Consider the following 8,404-nt stretch of genomic DNA (forward strand, 5'->3'; position numbering starts at 1 on the left):
AGGAAAAAAGAGAGCCACATCTCATTTTCAGGGAAAATTGAGAAGCAAGTGTCTAGAGCTGAACATTTGAGCAATACATGAATATGTTATTTAAAATACAGAGATAATAGAGTGGAAACTCACTGCTTCTAGGAGACAAAAATGAGACAGTGGATCAGAGCACCCTTAACAAACTTGAACTATTTGATGCTTTAAACGATATACACCAATCTACCACTAATACAAATAAAAACTGGAGAGAAAGAGATCTAGAAATGGAAAGCCTCTCTCAGGAAGACTGGTGTTCACTTGCATGTTCAAGGAAGGGAAAGATGAGAACTGAGAAATGGAAGAAAGAAGGCCATTGTACCAGAAGTGCACCAATCCAACTGCCAACATGCTACTCCAAGTACTTTGTTGATATCTAGTGAGCTATTTCAAATCCTGAGAGATGATGCTGTGAAAGTGCTACACTCAATATTCCAGCAAATTTGGAAAACTCAGCAGTGGCCACAGGACTGGAAAAGGTCAGTTTTCATTCCAATCCCTAAGAAAGGCAATCCCAAAGAATGCTCAAACTACCACACAATTGCACTCATCTCACACGCTAGTAAAATAATGCTCAAAATTCTCCAAGCCAGCCTTCAGCAATACATGAACTGTGAACTTCCAGATGTTCAAGCTGGTTTTAGAAAAGGCAGAGGAACCAGAGATCAAATTGCCAATATCTGTTGGATCATGGAAAAAGCAAGAGAGTTCCAGAAAAACATCTATTTCTGCTTTATTGACTATGCCAAGGCCTTCGACTGTGTGGATCATAATAAACTGTGGAAAATTCTGAAAGAGATGGAAATACCAGACCACCTGACCTGCCTCTTGAGAAACCTGTATGCAGGTCAGGAAGCAACAGTTAGAACTGGACATGGAACAACAGACTGGTTCCAAATAGGAAAAGGAGTACATCAAGGCTGTATACTGTCACCCTGCTTATTTAACTTATATGCAGACTACATCATGAGAAATGCTGGGCTGGAAGAAGCACAAGCTGGAACCAAGATTGCCAGGAGAAATATCAATAACCTCAGATTTGCAGATGACACCACCCTATGGCAGAAAGTGAAGATGAACTAAAAAGCCTCTTGATGAAAGTGAAAGGGGAGAGTGAAAAAGTTGGCTTAAAGCTTAACATTCAGAAAACTAAGATCATGGCATCTGGTCCCATCACTTCATGGGAAATAAATGGGGAGACAGTGGAAACAGTGTCAGACTTTAATTTTCTGGGCTCCAAAATCACTGCAGATGGTGACTGCAGCCATGAAATTAAAAGACGCTTACTCCTTGGAAGGAAAGTTATGACCAACCTAGATAGCATATTAAAAAGCAGAGACATTACTTTGCCAACAAAGGTCCATCTGGTCAAGGCTATGGTTTTTCCAGTAGTCATGTATGGATGTGAGAGTTGGACTGTGAAGAAAGCTGAGCACCGAAAAATTGATGCTTTTGAACCATGGTGTTGGAGAAGACTCTTGAGAGTCACTTGGACTGCAAGGAGATCCAACCAGTCCATCCTAAGGGAGATCAGTCCTGGGTGTTCATTGGAAGGACTGATGCTGAAGCTGAAACTCCAGTACTTTGGCCACCTCATGTGAAGAGTTGACTCATTGGAAAAGACCCTTATGCTTGGAGGGATTGGGGGTAGGAGGTGAAGGGGATGACAGAGAATGAGATGGTTGGATGGCATCACCGACTCGATGGACATGGGTTTGAGTAAACTCCGGGAGTTGGTGATGGACAGGGAGGCCTGGTGTGCTACGATTCATGGGGTCTCAAATAGTCAGACATGACTGAGCGACTGAACTGACTGAGTCTTTTGGTTTGTTATTGCTGTTGTTGCTCAGTGATCCTTATTTTTCTCAGCTTTAGGCTTATACCTGACCCAAATTTATTGTCGGGTCACTTTCCAAATCACTTAACAACATAACTTTACCACCAGACATCATCTCAGTGAAGCACCTTGACCTAAAAATGAGAACTGAGAATAGGTTCTAAACACACCCATTCAAAAAGTCTATTTTTAAACTTCTCATTGAATTTCCTGCATTGAAATTACATGAGATGGATGACTAATTGCTTGGGCTAAACTAATAGCATCAGTAAATGAAATATAAGTACAGTTTATTACCATTTCAATGTATATAATCATTAAACCAAAATCTTGAGGGGACAAAATATCTCCAATGTCTCAGAAACTAGAATCAGTATGAGTACCTAATCTTTATTTTAAAACATTCTAGGAAATTGAGAGTAAAAACATTATTTCAATAGAGCAATTAGAAAGATATGGTAAAATGTTATTTATTTGAGTTAAAAATGCAAGTTCTTAATGTTACTCAAAATACTTTTTACAAACTCTTGCTGAATTCTGAGCACAATCCTCTGAGATAGAGGATCCAAGACAGATGTTGCTCTGCCCATTTAGGAATAAGTTCCCACTCTTGCCTGAGGTCCTTGGCTGGTTATGGGAACCAAAAAACCAGCGGACTTCCAGCCCAGGGTTGATTCTCTGGTTTAAAAATAACCTTTTTACCAATTCTCCAGGTGGCATGCTTTTTTTATTCTCTAAAATATGCTATCAGTTCAGAAATTAGGAATATAAAATCCATGTGGAGAGCACCCAATTAATTTTATGAAAAACTGTTATAATATTAATTGGGTAGCTTCCCAGCTGGCACTAGTGGTAAAGAACCCCATGCCAGTGCAGGAGACATAAAGGCATAAGAGATGCAGGTTTGAGCCCTGGGTTGGGGAGATCCCCTGGAGGCAGGCAAGGTAGCCCCCTCTTGTATTTTTACCTGAAGAATCCCATGCACAGAGGAGCCTGGGGGATTATGGTCCACAGGGTCGCAGAGTCAGACACGACTGAAATGACTCAGCATGCTATATAAATATTTAATAAAATTGACATAAAATATAAATTAATAAATAACTGTTGCACCCAAAGTGATTGTATTCTGAGGGATATGTTAGAATTACAAAGACGAAAAACATATATTAAGATGGCCCAATTATTTACTTTATGTATTTAGTAAATTCATTAGAGTTTAAATACATCCAAAACTATTCTTCAGTTTTATAATTATTGAGTCTCAAAATGACATTTTTTTCTGGATAATAAGTCTTTATATTCAGAATTTGCATTACTTTAAGGAAACTTAGAATAATGTGTAAAGATAGAAAATCACCAAAAAAAAAAATTCGCAAGTCCCTGATTTAAGCATATTTGTGTCTTTCAGGAAAGCTGTAATTCATTATAACCTCTTTAATTCAGGACTGTATAAGATTCTTAACTTCAGCATATGATTTTGAAATTTGTAAAATGAAAACATAAGAAAAATAGATTGATATGATTAAGTATTTTGAAAGTTACAGCATTGATCTTTTCAGTAATTAATAGCCTGCATTTCAATTTATACTATTATAATGTGCTTTCCAGAAACTACTCAAGCTCTAAATACTTAGGATGTAAAGAACATTGAAGAATTAAACTGTAACATAAAGCAGAAAATGTTTTGAGAGTTCATTTAAAGTATGTTTGATAGACAGGAGAAATAGTAATCAATATTGTTAATTTCTCATATTTGGAATTAACCCCCTACACAGACACATGCCTATGCATCTTTGATAAGTCTTTACTATGATTATTTCACAAAAGAAATTGTAATAAACAAAACAGTAATATCAGTGAGAGAAATTCACAGAAAACACTGGTTATATTTGATATGGCTTGAAAACTGGCTTTGAGTGAGTATCTGCTTAGAGAAATGCTTGGAGAAAGAATGTCCTTGGGAACAATCATAAACAGAAAACTCTATAGACTGGCTTTACAAAGAAATAAATATATACATAGTCTATAAAGGCAATGTCTTGAGCACTATGCTGGCAATTTTCCAGGAGCCCTGGGAACATGCCTAATTTCCATCTAAATTTGCACATATCTTTATTGCAATCTCATACCCTGTGAAGATTTACTCACTCTTACGTCCTTTGGCACAAGGGAAGAAATGAGATATTTCTCTCTCTCTCCCTTAATCTCTCCCTCAACAGTCAAATCAGTGATGTTCTTGCAAGATCCATCAGGAGTCTATCTTTAATTTGTTGAGACCTCTTCTCAGCATCACTGATATTTAAAGAACTAAAAAAAAACCCTCAGTCACTGCTTTAGTTATGAAATTTACTCCCAAGTGATTTCCACATTGGAAACTGAGTTGTACAAATGAATCACTGAATGATTCTATACGAGGCTACACCCCATCATAACACTCTGAAACTCATCCCACCTGTGCATGTAAAACATGTGTTGTCAAATAATTCTGTTATGAGGTTGCTAAAGTTGACATCCCTTCAAATGGACCACTTCCTGCATATCTATTTGAAAGCTTATTCTTCTCAGTTATCCTCGTCTCCTCCCTTTCCACTGCCTCCTTCCTCTCAGAGTAAAAACATATTCAAATCCTAGAAAAACACATCCTCAATTATAACCCCCATTGAGTCATTACCTTCTACCCTTACATTTGCCACCAAGCTTTTAAAAAATAGTTTAGGGTTTATTTCTCTACTTCTACTCCTCTCAAACTCTTGTAATCTGTTTCTGACCCACAAAGTATGGAAACCATTTACTTAAACTATCACCAAAAACCTATGAGTCATCGAATCTAAGTGCCTCTTTTAACTTTTACTAATATGTTGATGATGCTGTTACTGATAGCTGAATTCACCAATCACGAACTTTGTGCCTGGCAGTGTGCTGAGCATTTTGCATGTGTCTAGCACATTTATCCTCAGAACCATCTTTTCTTTAACAAGATTTTTTAACAGCTACTTGGAGAAATTTCAGCTTCAAGAAATGACTTGATTTCCCCTAGGTTGCCCAGTTCAGAAGCACTTGGCCACTTTGCAGCATTTTCTATATTTTCCACACTTATTAATGCTTATTTCCATGCTTATTTCTTTATTGATGTGCTTCCATCTCTTGCCCTGTCCTAACTGATTTTTCTTCTGGCTCTAGAAGACATTGCTTCATTTTCCTTTTACGTTCCTCTTCGGTGCATCCTTCATATGTATTAATAGTCTCACCCTCTGCAACACATTATGCCCTCAAACCATTTCAATCATCCCCTTCTAAGACTGAATTCCAGATTCAGATTTCTGGCCAAGGCGTTCCTCCTGACTTGGCACATGTGGCAATGGCGCCCTTCTTCTCTCTTCTTGCCCACAAGTCTCTTGCTTTCTCGCCTTCTTCTCATCTAGTCAATGTTACAAATCTACAGTATCTCCCTGTATGCTATTTTTAAAATCAATCTCCTCTCTTTTCACTTCTAGTTGCCCATGTGAAGAATCACATTACTTCTGTCTGATGAATTGCAATTCCTTTCTGATAAGGGAAAAATATAAACCAAAAATTTTGAATCAGAAAATCCTAAATTTGAACCACAGCTTGGGCATTTACTGTGCGCTAGTGAAAAAATTACCTTTCTATGTCTGTTTTCCTCTCAGTAAGATGGAAATAATACAGTGTTGTGAGGATTAAACAAAATCAGAGGTATAGCTCAAAAACAGAATAACAATTCAGAAAAAATTAGCTTTTAATTACTAACCTGAATTGTTGACTGCAGATTTTTCTCTAACCCACTTGTCACAAAGTGATCCAAAAACAGCACAGTTTCTTTTCATGACTCAGCTCCTCCAAACTTCCATGATTTTATCCCAAGCCTTCTCCAGATCTTTCTGTCTCCTATTTCTCCATTCCATAAAGTCCCTGCAGTTTCTCTGAAATGACCTCCTTTGAATAATTATCTCTGCCTTTGCATAAATAACTGTCTCTATGTAATACATTTTGACCTCAACGTTCACAAACCAAAATTCAAACCAGTCCTTTAGGATAGAGAAACTTTCAAACAAAACTATTACTTCCTAGAATCATCCTGTTAAGATTAATTTCTTTCTCTTGTATCCATATCCCAGCCTAAAACTATTTGCTGAATCAGCCCTTTTTGGTATTTTTTAATTACGTGTCTGTCTCTCCTCAGACAAGAAGACAGACATGGTTAGTCCTCTTTCCGTCCTCTCACTTTACCTATCCAGTGGTTTGTAAAGACTAAATTCTTGATACATATTACATAAATATTTTCAGACAATACTCTCAGTAAGTAATGACAAGTAGGGAATTTCAACTTTCTTAATATCAGAATATCCTCCCAAGAAGATCTAGTCTTTGTCAAAGGAATACTTTGCTGCCCTCACTCTTATAGCACCTGTAAGAGAGGTGTGAGAGCCATACACGTGTATTTGGAAAGCCACAGTTGATCTATAAACATTTTCTAAAGAGAGTTCAATCAGTTCATTGCAGACTTTGTGAATGATTTGGGCTTATGCACTTAAAAAAGAGCTGAATTTCTTATGGCAAGAGAGTAGCTTTGAGGAAAAGAGGGTTCCAAACTGAGATGAGATGAGGAAGCTGTGTTTCTGGGAAGAACAAAAATGTCTGATGGGCATTTTTTCACCTGTTGCTTAGTGTTGTCAATATACATTTTCAACAAACATGCCTCCCCCCACATATGAAATTTTCCATAAAATTCTGTATTGCCTTCAAAGCTCTGTAAAGTTCAAACTAGTTTGAGAGAAATTAGTCAATGGACTGAGGTCTCCTTCAAAATGGACACAGGACAAGAACGGAATGGGTCAACCATATCTGGATTATATTTACGTAATATTTCTGTAAACGTCCTGTGTTTCCAGGATATGGGGACATAATAAATTAGTGAATAATGACCATGACCTCATCCTTTTCTCACTTTATCCACCAAATCCTGCATTTGCCTAATTATCAATATGATTAGCTTCCCTGATGGGTAAAGAGTCTGCCTGCAGCGTGGGAGACCTGGGTTCGATTCCTGGGTTAGGAAGATCCCCTGGAGAAGGAAATGGCAGCCCACTCCAGTATTCTTGCCTGGAGAATCCCATGGACAGTCCTTGGGGTCGCAGAGTCAGACATGACTGAAGTGGCTTAGCAGCAGCAGCAGCGTTATAATTTAACGACACATTTATGGAGAATCAGCAACAAAATGTATTGTATAGTATTAATGGAAACAATAGTAGTGATAACAATACCTATGATTTTTACCAATATCTCCTACTGACAAAATTTCAGGCACTGTTTTAAGTTTATAATCTCACTTAATCCTACCTATAGCCCAATACTATTAGCATTCCCATTTTACAGGCTTAGAGAGGTTGAGTAACTTGTCCATAGTCCCACAGCTAGTAAGAAAAAGGTCAGAGGTTAAGTCTGTTTACATCTTCTTTAATAAATCTACTTTCAGTTCTCAGCAAAAGTATTTACTGTTATCAAGGAATCCAAAGGTGTACAATGTATAAAACCCCGCCACCACCACAATGCTTACAACTTATTTGGGCAGATTAAGCAAATATTCTTTAAAAGATACTCCAAAATGGTTCAGATTTGAGTTTCAAATTTCATTTTCCAAAATAAAAAATAGAAGGATACTTGAGACAAACATGTTGATTGCCTCAAATTCCAAGTTCAGCAAGTATTTTCAATCAAGTGTACTGAGTCTGACCATCTTTAGAGAAAAGGAATTCCAAATTGACAGTGTGCTGAGTAGCAATAAGTAAGCCAAGTAGACTGATTAGTTTGGTGAACCATGTACGTGCAATCCAAAAACTATTCATGAATACTTCTAAAAAACACTCTCCAGATCTTTAAATAAAATCTACCTTATTTTCTTGGCTGTGTGGTAGCCTTTTAATAAATATCTCACTAGATTTAGAATACTTTTTTCCCCACATGCCCACAAAAAAGTACTGTATAAAGTGTAACATAATTTTTAATTTCCTCTGCTGTTCTGGGTTAAATGACTATGATGCTCAGAATTTCATTTTGAAGTAGTCCTAAATTGTGAACCAGTCAATTGTTGTGTTTCTACATTATGAAGCTCTCAAGACAAACATCACAATTGTGTTTCTTTTCTTACTAAAATATATCACAGTTTATTCTTGGGAATTATCTAGTTGAGAGGAAATCTCTAAGAATTATGCAGCAGTGATGTTAGAGTCGATATTCAAACAAGGGAAAATTAGAAAGTTTGATTGGGAATTAAATCAAGAATTTCTCTCTGGACAGACTTACAAATTATTGTTATTGTTCAATCACCCAGTCGTGTCTGACTCTTTGTGATCCAATGGACTGCAGTATGCCAGACTTCCTGTCCTTCACTATCTCCCTGAGTTCACCCAAATTCATGTCCATTGAGTTGACTATGCCATCCAACAATCTCATCTTCTGTCGCCCCCCCTTCTCATCCTACCCTCAATCTTTCCCAGCACCAGGGTCTTTTCCAGTGAGTTG

The 8,404-nt window shown here is 37.3% G+C and overlaps 1 long non-coding RNA gene across 1 annotated transcript in view; it reads right to left on the reverse strand.

Annotated features, from left to right (window-relative positions):
- Nucleotides 1-5,771, reverse strand: part of LOC122688668 — a 43,549-nt gene extending 37,778 nt beyond the window's left edge. The window contains exon 1 of the long non-coding RNA XR_006339537.1: nucleotides 5,634-5,771. This is a non-coding gene — a long non-coding RNA (uncharacterized LOC122688668). The remainder of the gene's footprint in view (nucleotides 1-5,633) is intronic.
- Between the last annotated feature and the right edge of the window lie 2,633 nt (nucleotides 5,772-8,404).

This window comes from Cervus elaphus, chromosome 33 (assembly GCF_910594005.1).
Source record: "Cervus elaphus chromosome 33, mCerEla1.1, whole genome shotgun sequence".
In the NCBI taxonomy this organism is placed as follows: domain Eukaryota; kingdom Metazoa; phylum Chordata; class Mammalia; order Artiodactyla; family Cervidae; genus Cervus; species Cervus elaphus.